Below are 11,513 nucleotides of genomic sequence, written 5' to 3'. Positions count from 1 at the left end.
ATTGTAGGGTTACTATCAAGTGCCGAGGGTGATACCTCGTATAACACTTCTGATGAGATCACTGTAGTGTAGTTAATCGGTCGTGGTCTACGGAGGGTGATTCCTCCCTCACCACTATCCGATAATGACTCTGTCGTGCAACCCATCAAGAGTGAACCATCGAGTGTGATTCCTCCAAGTTCACCTTGACAGTTACATCACGTGGAAATCATCAAGAGTGTTTTCTCGGATTCCCTTTAGTGTTTTAGACACACCGTTACTTTGACTTTAACATAGAACCATGATGACATTGAGTCGGCCTTGAGGGTACCCACGAGTGATGTGAAGTCGGGTTGACCTAGAGGGTACCCACAAGATAACAACGCGGCACGGCCGGGCATTCTTAACCCTTGTCGTAAGTCTATGAGACGGGGCGACGGGACCACATATCGTGGATCATTGATTGTTACCGCGCACTCCAAAGACACTAACGGTTTGGATATGTGATCCAAGTAGGCCTCTGGCCTTTTTGCACCGACCACCACGCAGGAATAAGTATGGGAACTTTGCATCATAGGTTTCTTCCGAAAGCTCGCAGACGTCAGTGATGGAGCGGCACGCGCCCGAGTGGTCCATGTAAGCACCTACCTTGTGTATGAAGGAAATATGCCCTAGAGGCAATAATAAAGTTATTATTTATTTCCTTATAATCATGATAAATGTTTATTATTCATGCTAGAATTGTATTTTCCGGAAACATAATACATGTGTGAATACATAGACAAACAGAGAGTCACTAGTATGCCTCTACTTGACTAGCTCGTTAATCAAAGATGGTTATGTTTCCTAACCATGAACAATGAGTTGTTATTTGATTAACGAGGTCACATCATTAGTAGAATGATCTGATTGACATGACCCATTCCATTAGCTTAGCACCTGATCGTTTAGTATGTTGCTATTGCTTTCTTCATGACTTATACATGTTCCTACGACTATGAGATTATGCAACTCCCGTTTACCGGAGGAACACTTTGGGTACTACCAAACGTCACAACATAAATGGGTGATTATAAAGGAGTACTACAGGTGTCTCCAATGGTCGATGTTGGGTTGGCGTATTTCGAGATTAGGATTTGTCACTCCGATTGTCGGAGAGGTATCTCTGGGCCCTCTCGGTAATACACATCACATAAGCCTTGCAAGCATTACAATTAATATGTTAGTTGTGAGATGATGTATTACGGAACGAGTAAAGAGACTTGCCGTTAACGAGATTGAACTAGGTATTGGATACCGACGATCGAATCTCGGGCAAGTAACATACCGATGACAAAGGGAACAACGTATGTTGTTATGCGGTCTGACCGATAAAGATCTTCGTAGAATATGTAGGAGCCAATATGGGCATCCAGGTCCCGCTATTGGTTATTGACCAGAGACATGTCTCGGTCATGTCTACATTGTTCTCGAACCCGTAGGGTCCGCACGCTTAAGGTTACGATGACAGTTATATTATGAGTTTATGCATTTTGATGTACCGAAGGTTGTTCGGAGTCCCGGATGTGATCACGGACATGACGAGGAGTCTCGAAATGGTCGAGACGTAAAGATTGATATATTGGAAGCCTATGTTTGGACATCGGAAGTGTTCCGGGTGAAATCGGGATTTTACCGGGTTACCGGGAGGTTACCGGAACCCCCCGGGAGCCATATGGGCCATCATGGGCCTTAGTGGAAAGGAGAAAGGGGCAGCCCAAGGTGGCTGCGCCCCTTTCCCCTCCCCTAGTCCTATTAGGACTAGGAGAAGGTGGCCGGCCCCCCTCTCTCCCTTCCCCTCCGAGGAATCCTAGTTGGACTAGGATTGGGGGGAGGAATCCTACTCCCAGAGGGAGTAGGACTCTCCTGCGCCTCCCTCTTTGGCCGGCCAGCCTCCCCTCCTCTCCTCCTTTATATACGGAGGCAGGGGCACCTCTAAACAAACAAGTTGACACAAGTTGATCCACGTGATCGATTCCTTAGCCGTGTGCGGTGCCCCCTGCCACCATATTCCTCGATAATACTGTAGCGGAGTTTAGGCGAAGCCCTGCTGCTGTAGTTCATCAAGATCGTCACCACGCCGTCGTGCTGACGAAACTCTTCCCCGACACTTTGCTGGATCGGAGTCCGGGGATCGTCATCGAGCTGAACGTGTGCTCGAACTCGGAGGTGCCGTAGTTTCGGTGCTTGATCGGTTGGATCGTGAAGACGTACGACTACTTCCTCTACATCGTGTCATTGCTTCCGCAGTCGGTCTGCGTTGGGTACGTAGACAACACTCTCCTCTCGTTGCTATGCATCACATGATCCTGTGTGCGCGTAGGAAATTTTTTGAAATTACTACGAAACCCAACACATGTCGCCTTTTAGTCGGCCAACACTCCGTGCCATACAACATTGCGGGTCGAACCGTCGTCCTGTAGAACTTGCCTTTTAGCTTTTGTGGCACTCTCTTGTCACAGAGAATGCCAGAAGCTTGGCGCCACTTCATCCATCCGGCTTTGATTCGATGGTTCACATCTTCATCAATACTCCCATCCTCCTGCAACATTGACCCCAAATACCGAAAGGTGTCCTTCCGAGGTACCACCTGGCCATCAAGGCTAACCTCCTCCTCCTCACAGCTAGTAGTACTGAAACCGCACATCATGTACTCGGTTTTAGTTCTACTAAGCCTAAACCCTTTCGATTCCAAGGTTTGTCTCCATAACTCTAACTTCCTATTTACCCCCGTCCGACTATCGTCAACTAGCACCACATTATCCGCAAAGAGCATACACCATGGGATATCTCCTTGTATACCCCTTGTGACCTCATCCATCACCAATGCAAAAAGATAAGGGCTCAAAGCTGACCCCTGATGCAGTCCTATCTTAATCGGGAAGTCATCGGTGTCGACATCACTTGTTCGAACACTTGTCACAACATTATTGTACATGTCCTTGATGAGGGTAATGTACTTTGCTGGGACTTTGTGTTTCTCCAAGGCCCACCACATGACATTCCGCGGTATCTTATCATAGGCCTTCTCCAAGTCAATGAACACCATATGCAAGTCCTTCTTATGCTCCCTATATCTCTCCATAAGTTGTCGTACCAAGAAAATGGCTTCCATGGTCGACCTCCCTGAAGGAAATATGCCCTAGAGGCAATAATAAAGTTATTATTTATTTCCTTATAATCATGATAAATGTTTATTATTCATGCTAGAATTGTATTTTCCGGAAACATAATACATGTGTGAATACATAGACAAACAGAGTGTCACTAGTATGCCTCTACTTGACTAGCTCGTTAATCAAAGATGGTTATGTTTCCTAACCATGAACAATGAGTTGTTATTTGATTAACGAGGTTACATCATTAGTAGAATGATCTGATTGACATGACCCATTCCATTAGCTTAGCACCTGATCGTTTAGTATGTTGCTATTGCTTTCTTCATGACTTATACATGTTCCTACGACTATGAGATTATGCAACTCCCGTTTACCGGAGGAACACTTTGGGTACTACCAAACGTCACAACGTAAATGGGTGATTATAAAGGAGTACTACAGGTGTCTCCAATGGTCGATGTTGGGTTGGCGTATTTCGAGATTAGGATTTGTCACTCCGATTGTCGGAGAGGTATCTCTGGGCCCTCTCGGTAATACACATCACATAAGCCTTGCAAGCATTACAACTAATATGTTAGTTGTGAGATGATGTATTACGGAACGAGTAAAGAGACTTGCCGTTAACGAGATTGAACTAGGTATTGGATACCGACGATCGAATCTCGGGCAAGTAACATACCGATGACAAAGGGAACAACGTATGTTGTTATGCGGTCTGACCGATAAAGATCTTCGTAGAATATGTAGGAGCCAATATGGGCATCCAGGTCCCGCTATTGGTTATTGACCAGCGACATGTCTCGGTCATGTCTACATTGTTCTCGAACCCGTAGGGTCCGCACGCTTAAGGTTACGATGACAGTTATATTATGAGTTTATGCATTTTGATGTACCGAAGGTTGTTCGGAGTCCCGGATGTGATCACGGACATGACGAGGAGTCTCGAAATGGTCGAGACGTAAAGATTGATATATTGGAAGCCTATGTTTGGACATCGGAAGTGTTCCGGGTGAAATCGGGATTTTACCGGGTTACCGGGAGGTTACCGGAACCCCCCGGGAGCCATATGGGCCATCATGGGCCTTAGTGGAAAGGAGAAAGGGGCAGCCCAAGGTGGCTGCGCCTCTTTCCCCTCCCCTAGTCCTATTAGGACTAGGAGAAGGTGGCCGGCCCCCCTCTCTCCCTTCCCCTCCGAGGAATCCTAGTTGGACTAGGATTGGGGGGAGGAATCCTGCTCCCAGAGGGAGTAGGACTCTCCTGCGCCTCCCTCTTTGGCCGGCCAGCCTCCCCTCCTCTCCTCCTTTATATACGGAGGCAGGGGCACCTCTAAACACACAAGTTGACACAAGTTGATCCACGTGATCGATTCCTTAGCCGTGTGCGGTGCCCCCTGCCACCATATTCCTCGATAATACTGTAGCGGAGTTTAGGCGAAGCCCTGCTGCTGTAGTTCATCAAGATCGTCACCACGCCGTCGTGCTGACGAAACTCTTCCCCGACACTTTGCTGGATCAGAGTCCGGGGATCGTCATCGAGCTGAACGTGTGCTCGAACTCGGAGGTGCCGTAGTTTCGGTGCTTGATCGGTTGGATCGTGAAGACGTACGACTACTTCCTCTACGTCGTGTCATTGCTTCCGCAGTCGGTCTGCGTTGGGTACGTAGACAACACTCTCCTCTCGTTGCTATGCATCACATGATCCCTTGTGCGCGTAGGAAAATTTTTGAAATTACTACGAAACCCAACAGTGGTATCAGAGCCTAGGTTAATGATGTTGATGTTATATGCACGAGTAGAACACAAGTGAGTTGTGGACGATACAAGTCATACTGCCTACCAGCATGTCATATTTTGGTTCAGCGGTATTGTTGGACGAGACGACCCGGACCAACCTTACGCGTACGCTTACGCGAGACCGGTTCCCTCGACGTGCTTTGCACAGAGATGGCTTGCGGGCGACTGCCTCTCCAACTTTAGTTGAACCAAGTATGGCTACGCCCGGTCCTTGCGAAGGTTAAAACGGAGTCTATTTGAAAAACTATCGTTGTGGTTTTGATGCGTAGGTGAGATTGGTTCTTACTTAAGCCCGTAGCAGCCACGTAAAACATGCAACAACAAAGTAGAGGACGTCTAACTTGTTTTTGCAGGGCATGTTGTGATGTGATATTGTCAAGGCATGATGCTGAAATTTATTGTATGAGATGATCATGTTTTGTAACCAAGTTATCGGCAACTGGCAGGAGCCATATGGTTGTCGCTTTATTGTATGCAATGCAATCGCGATGTAATGCTTTACTTTATTACTAAACGGTAGTGATAGTCGTGGAAGCATAAGATTGGCGAGACGACAACGATGCTACGATGGAGATCAAGGTGTCGCGCCGGTGACGATGGTGATCATGACGGTGCTTCGGAGATGGAGATCACAAGCACAAGATAATGATGGCCATATCATATCACTTATATTGATTGCATGTGATGTTTATCTTTTTATGCATCTTATCTTGCTTTGATTGACGGTAGCATTATAAGATGATCTCTCACTAAATTATCAAGAAGTGTTCTCCCTGAGTATGCACCGTTGCAAAAGTTCTTCGTGCTGAGACACCACGTAATGATCGGGTGTGATAGGCTCTACGTTCAAATACAACGGGTGCAAAACAGTTGCGCACGCAGAATACTCAGGTTAAACTTGACGAGCCTAGCATATGCAGATATGGCCTCGGAACACGGAGACCGAAAGGTCGAGCGTGAATCATATAGTAGATATGATCAACATAATGATGTTCACCGATGAAACTACTCCATCTCACGTGATGATCGGACATGGTTTAGTTGATTTGGATCACGTGATCACTTAGAGGATTAGAGGGATGTCTATCTAAGTGGGAGTTCTTTAATAATATGATTAATTGAACTTAAAATTTATCATGAACTTAGTCCCTGATAGTATCTTGCTTGTTTATGTTGATTGTAGATAGATGGCTCGTGCTGTTGTTCCGTTAAATTTTAATGCGTTCCTTGAGAAAGCAAAGTTGAAAGATGATGGTAGCAATTACACGGACTGGGTCCGTAACTTGAGGATTATCCTCATTGCTGCACAGAAGAATTACGTCCTGGAAGCACCGCTGGGTGACCAGGCCTGCTGCTGGAGCAACGCCAGATGTTATGAACGTCTGGCAGAGCAAAGCTGATGACTACTCGATAGTTCAGTGTGCCATGCTTTACGGCTTAGAATCGGGACTTCAACGACGTTTTGAACGTCATGGAGCATATGAGATGTTCCAGGAGTTGAAGTTAATATTTCAAGCAAATGCCCGAATTGAGAGATATGAAGTCTCCAATAAGTTCTATAGCTGCAAGATGGAAGAGAACAGTTCTGTCAGTGAGCATATACTCAAAATGTCTGGGTATAATAATCACTTGATTCAATTGGGAGTTAATCTTCCAGATGATTGCGTCATTGACAGAATTCTCCAATCACTGCCACCAAGCTACAAGAGCTTCGTGATGAACTATAATATGCAAGGGATGAACAAGACTATTCCCGAGCTCTTCGCATTGCTAAAAGCTGCGGAGGTAGAAATCAAGAAGGAGCATCAAGTGTTGATGGTTAACAAGACCACTAGTTTCAAGAAAAAGGGCAAAGGGAAGAAAAAGGGGAACTTCAAAAAGAACGGCAAGCAAGTTGCTGCTCAAGAGAAGAAACCCAAGTCTAGACCTAAGCCTGAAACTGAGTGCTTCTACTGCAAGCAGACTGGTCACTGGAAGCGGAACTGCCCCAAGTATTTGGCGGATAAGAAGGATGGCAAGGTGAACAAAGGTATATGTGATATACATGTTATTAATGTGTACCTTACCAATGCTCGCAGTAGCACCTGGGTATTTGATACTGGTTCTGTTGCTAATATTTGCAACTCGAAACAGGGACTACAGAATAAGCGGGCACTGGCAAAGGACGAGGTGACGATGCGCGTGGGAAACGGTTCCAAAGTCGATGTGATCGCGGTCGGCACGCTACCTCTACATCTACCTTCGGGATTAATATTAGACCTAAATAATTGTTATTTGGTGCCAGCGTTGAGCATGAACATTATATCTGGATCTTGTTTAATGCGAGACGGTTATTCATTTAAATCAGAGAATAATGGTTGTTCTATTTATATGAGTAATATCTTTTATGGTCATGCACCCTTGAAGAGTGGTCTATTCTTACTAAATCTCGATAGTAGTAATACACATATTCATAATGTTGAAACCAAAAGATACAGAGTTGATAATGAAAGTGCAACTTATTTGTGGCACTGTCGTTTAGGTCATATCGGTGTAAAACGCATGAAGAAACTCCATACTAATGGACTTTTGGAACCACTTGATTATGAATCACTTGGTACTTGCGAACCGTGCCTCATGGGCAAGATGACTAAAACACCGTTCTCGGGTACTATGGAGAGAGCAACAGATTTGTTGGAAATCATACATACCGATGTATGTGGTCCGATGAATATTGAGGCTCGTGGCGGATATCGTTATTTTCTCACCTTCACAGATGATTTGAGCAGATATGGATATATCTACTTAATGAAGCATAAGTCTGAAACATTTGAAAAGTTCAAAGAATTTCAGAGTGAAGTTGAAAATCATCGTAACAAGAAAATAAAGTTTCTACGATCTGATCGTGGAGGAGAATATTTGAGTTACGAGTTTGGTGTACATTTGAAAAACTGTGGAATAGTTTCGCAACTCACGCCCCCCGGAACACCACAGCGTAATGGTGTGTCCGAACGTCGTAATCGTACTTTACTAGATATGGTGCGATCTATGATGTCTCTTACAGATTTACCGCTATCATTTTGGGGATATGCTTTAGAGACGGCCGCATTCACGTTAAATAGGGCACCATCAAAATCCGTTGAGACGACGCCTTATGAACTATGGTTTGGTAAGAAACCAAAGTTGTCGTTTCTTAAAGTTTGGGGCTGCGATGCTTATGTGAAAAAGCTTCAACCTGATAAGCTCTAACCCAAATCGGAGAAATGTGTATTCATAGGATACCCAAAGGAAACTGTTGGGTACACCTTCTATCACAGATCCGAAGGCAAAACATTTGTTGCTAAGAATGGATCATTTCTAGAGAAGGAGTTTCTCTCGAAAGAAGTGAGTGGGAGGAAAGTAGAACTTGACGAGGTAACTGTACCTGCTCCCTTACTGGAAAGTAGTTCATCGCAGAAAACTGTTTCAGTGACACCTACACCAGTTAGTGAGGAAGCCAATGATAATGATCATGAAACTTCAGATCAAGATACTACTGAACTTCGTAGATCAACCAGAGTAAGATCCGCACCAGAGTGGTACGGTAATCCTGTTCTGGAGGTCATGCTACTAGATCATGATGAACCTACGAACTATGAAGAAGCGATGGTGAGCCCAGATTCCGCAAAGTGGCTAGAAGCCATGAAATCTGAGATGGGATCCATGTATGAGAACAAAGTATGGACTTTGGTTGACTTGCCCGATGATCGGCAAGCGATTGAGAATAAATGGATCTTTAAGAAGAAGACTGACGCTGATGGTAATGTTACTGTCTACAAAGCTCGACTTGTCGCAAAAGGTTTTCGGCAAGTTCAAGGAATTGACTACGATGAGACCTTCTCACCCGTAGCGATGCTTAAGTCCGTCCGAACCATGTTAGCAATTGCCGCATTTTATGATTATGAAATTTGGCAAATGGATGTCAAAACTGCATTCCTGAATGGATTCCTGGAAGAAGAGTTGTATATGATGCAACCAGAAGGTTTTGTCGATCCAAAGGGAGCTAACAAAGTGTGCAAGCTCCAGCGATCCATTTATGGACTGGTGCAAGCCTCTCGGAGTTGGAATAAACGTTTTGATAGTGTGATCAAAGCATTTGGTTTTATACAGACTTTTGGAGAAGCCTGTATTTACAAGAAAGTGAGTGGGAGCTCTGTAGCATTTCTGATATTATATGTGGATGACATATTACTGATTGGAAATGATATAGAATTTCTGGATAGCATAAAGGGATACTTGAATAAAAGTTTTTCAATGAAAGACCTCGGTGAAGCTGCTTACATATTAGGCATTAAGATCTATAGAGACAGATCAAGACGCTTAATTGGACTTTCACAAAGCACATACCTTGACAAAATTTTGAAGAAATTCAAAATGGATCAAGCAAAGAAAGGGTTCTTGCCTGTATTACAAGGTGTGAAATTGAGTAAGACTCAATGCCCGACCACTGCAGAAGATAGAGAGAATATGAAAGATGTTCCCTATGCATCAGCCATAGGCTCTATCATGTATGCAATGCTGTGTACCAGACCTGATGTGTGCCTTGCTATAAGTTTAGCAGGGAGGTACCAAAGTAATCCAGGAATGGATCACTGGACAGCGGTCAAGAACATCCTGAAATACCTGAAAAGGACTAAGGATATGTTTCTCGTATATGGAAGTGACAAAGAGCTCATCGTAAAAGGTTACGTTGATGCAAGCTTTGACACTGATCCGGACGATTCTAAATCGCAAACCGGATACGTGTTTACATTAAACGGTGGAGCTGTCAGTTGGTGCAGTTCTAAACAAAGCGTCGTAGCAGGATCTACATGTGAAGCGGAATACATAGCTGCTTCGGAAGCAGCAAATGAAGGAGTCTGGATGAAGGAGTTCATATCCGATCTAGGTGTCATACCTAGTGCATCGGGTCCAATGAAAATCTTTTGTGACAATACTGGTGCAATTGCCTTGGCAAAGGAATCTAGATTTCACAAAAGGACCAAACACATCAAGAGACGCTTCAACTCCATCCGGGATCTAGTCCAGGTGGGAGACATAGAGATTTGCAAGATACATACGGATTTGAATATTGCAGACCCGTTGACTAAGACTCTTCCACGAGCAAAACATGATCAGCACCAAAGCTCCATGGGTGTTAGATTCATTACAGTGTAATCTAGATTATTGACTCTAGTGCAAGTGGGAGACTGAAGGAAATATGCCCTAGAGGCAATAATAAAGTTATTATTTATTTCCTTATAATCATGATAAATGTTTATTATTCATGCTAGAATTGTATTTTCCGGAAACATAATACATGTGTGAATACATAGACAAACAGAGTGTCACTAGTATGCCTCTACTTGACTAGCTCGTTAATCAAAGATGGTTATGTTTCCTAACCATGAACAATGAGTTGTTATTTGATTAACGAGGTCACATCATTAGTAGAATGATCTGATTGACATGACCCATTCCATTAGCTTAGCACCTGATCGTTTAGTATGTTGCTATTTGCTTTCTTCATGACTTATACATGTTCCTACGACTATGAGATTATGCAACTCCCGTTTACCGGAGGAACACTTTGGGTACTACCAAACGTCACAACGTAAATGGGTGATTATAAAGGAGTACTACAGGTGTCTCCAATGGTCGATGTTGGGTTGGCGTATTTCGAGATTAGGATTTGTCACTCCAATTGTCGGAGAGGTATCTCTGGGCCCTCTCGGTAATACACATCACATAAGCCTTGCAAGCATTACAACTAATATGTTAGTTGTGAGATGATGTATTACGGAACGAGTAAAGAGACTTGCCGTTAATGAGATTGAACTAGGTATTGGATACCGACGATCGAATCTCGGGCAAGTAACATACCGATGACAAAGGGAACAACGTATGTTGTTATGCAGTCTGACCGATAAAGATCTTTGTAGAATATGTAGGAGCCAATATGGGCATCTAGGTCCCGCTATTGGTTATTGACCAGAGACATGTCTCGGTCATGTCTACATTGTTCTCGAACCCGTAGGGTCCGCACGCTTAAGGTTACGATGACAGTTATATTATGAGTTTATGCATTTTGATGTACCGAAGGTTGTTCGGAGTCCCGGATGTGATCACGGACATGACGAGGAGTCTCGAAATGGTCGAGACGTAAAGATTGATATATTGGAAGCCTATGTTTGGACATCGGAAGTGTTCCGGGTGAAATCGGGATTTTACCGGGTTACCGGGAGGTTACCGGAACCCCCCGGGAGCCATATGGGCCATCATGGGCCTTAGTGGAAAGGAGAAAGGGGCAGCCCAAGGTGGCTGCGCCTCTATTAGGACTAGGAGAAGGTGGCCGGCCCCCCTCTCTCCCTTCCCCTCCGAGGAATCCTAGTTGGACTAGGATTGGGGGGAGGAATCCTACTCCCAGAGGGAGTAGGACTCTCCTGCGCCTCCCTCTTTGGCCGGCCAGCCTCCCCTCCTCTCCTCCTTTATATACGGAGGCAGGGGCACCTCTAAACACACAAGTTGACACAAGTTGATCCACGTGATCGATTCCTTAGCCGTGTGCGGTGCCCCCTGCCACCAT

This window comes from Triticum dicoccoides, chromosome 4B, assembly GCF_002162155.2.
Source record: "Triticum dicoccoides isolate Atlit2015 ecotype Zavitan chromosome 4B, WEW_v2.0, whole genome shotgun sequence".
Lineage (NCBI taxonomy): Eukaryota > Viridiplantae > Streptophyta > Magnoliopsida > Poales > Poaceae > Triticum > Triticum dicoccoides.
The sequence above is the reverse complement of the archived record's forward strand: the minus strand, read 5'-3'. Positions refer to the sequence as shown.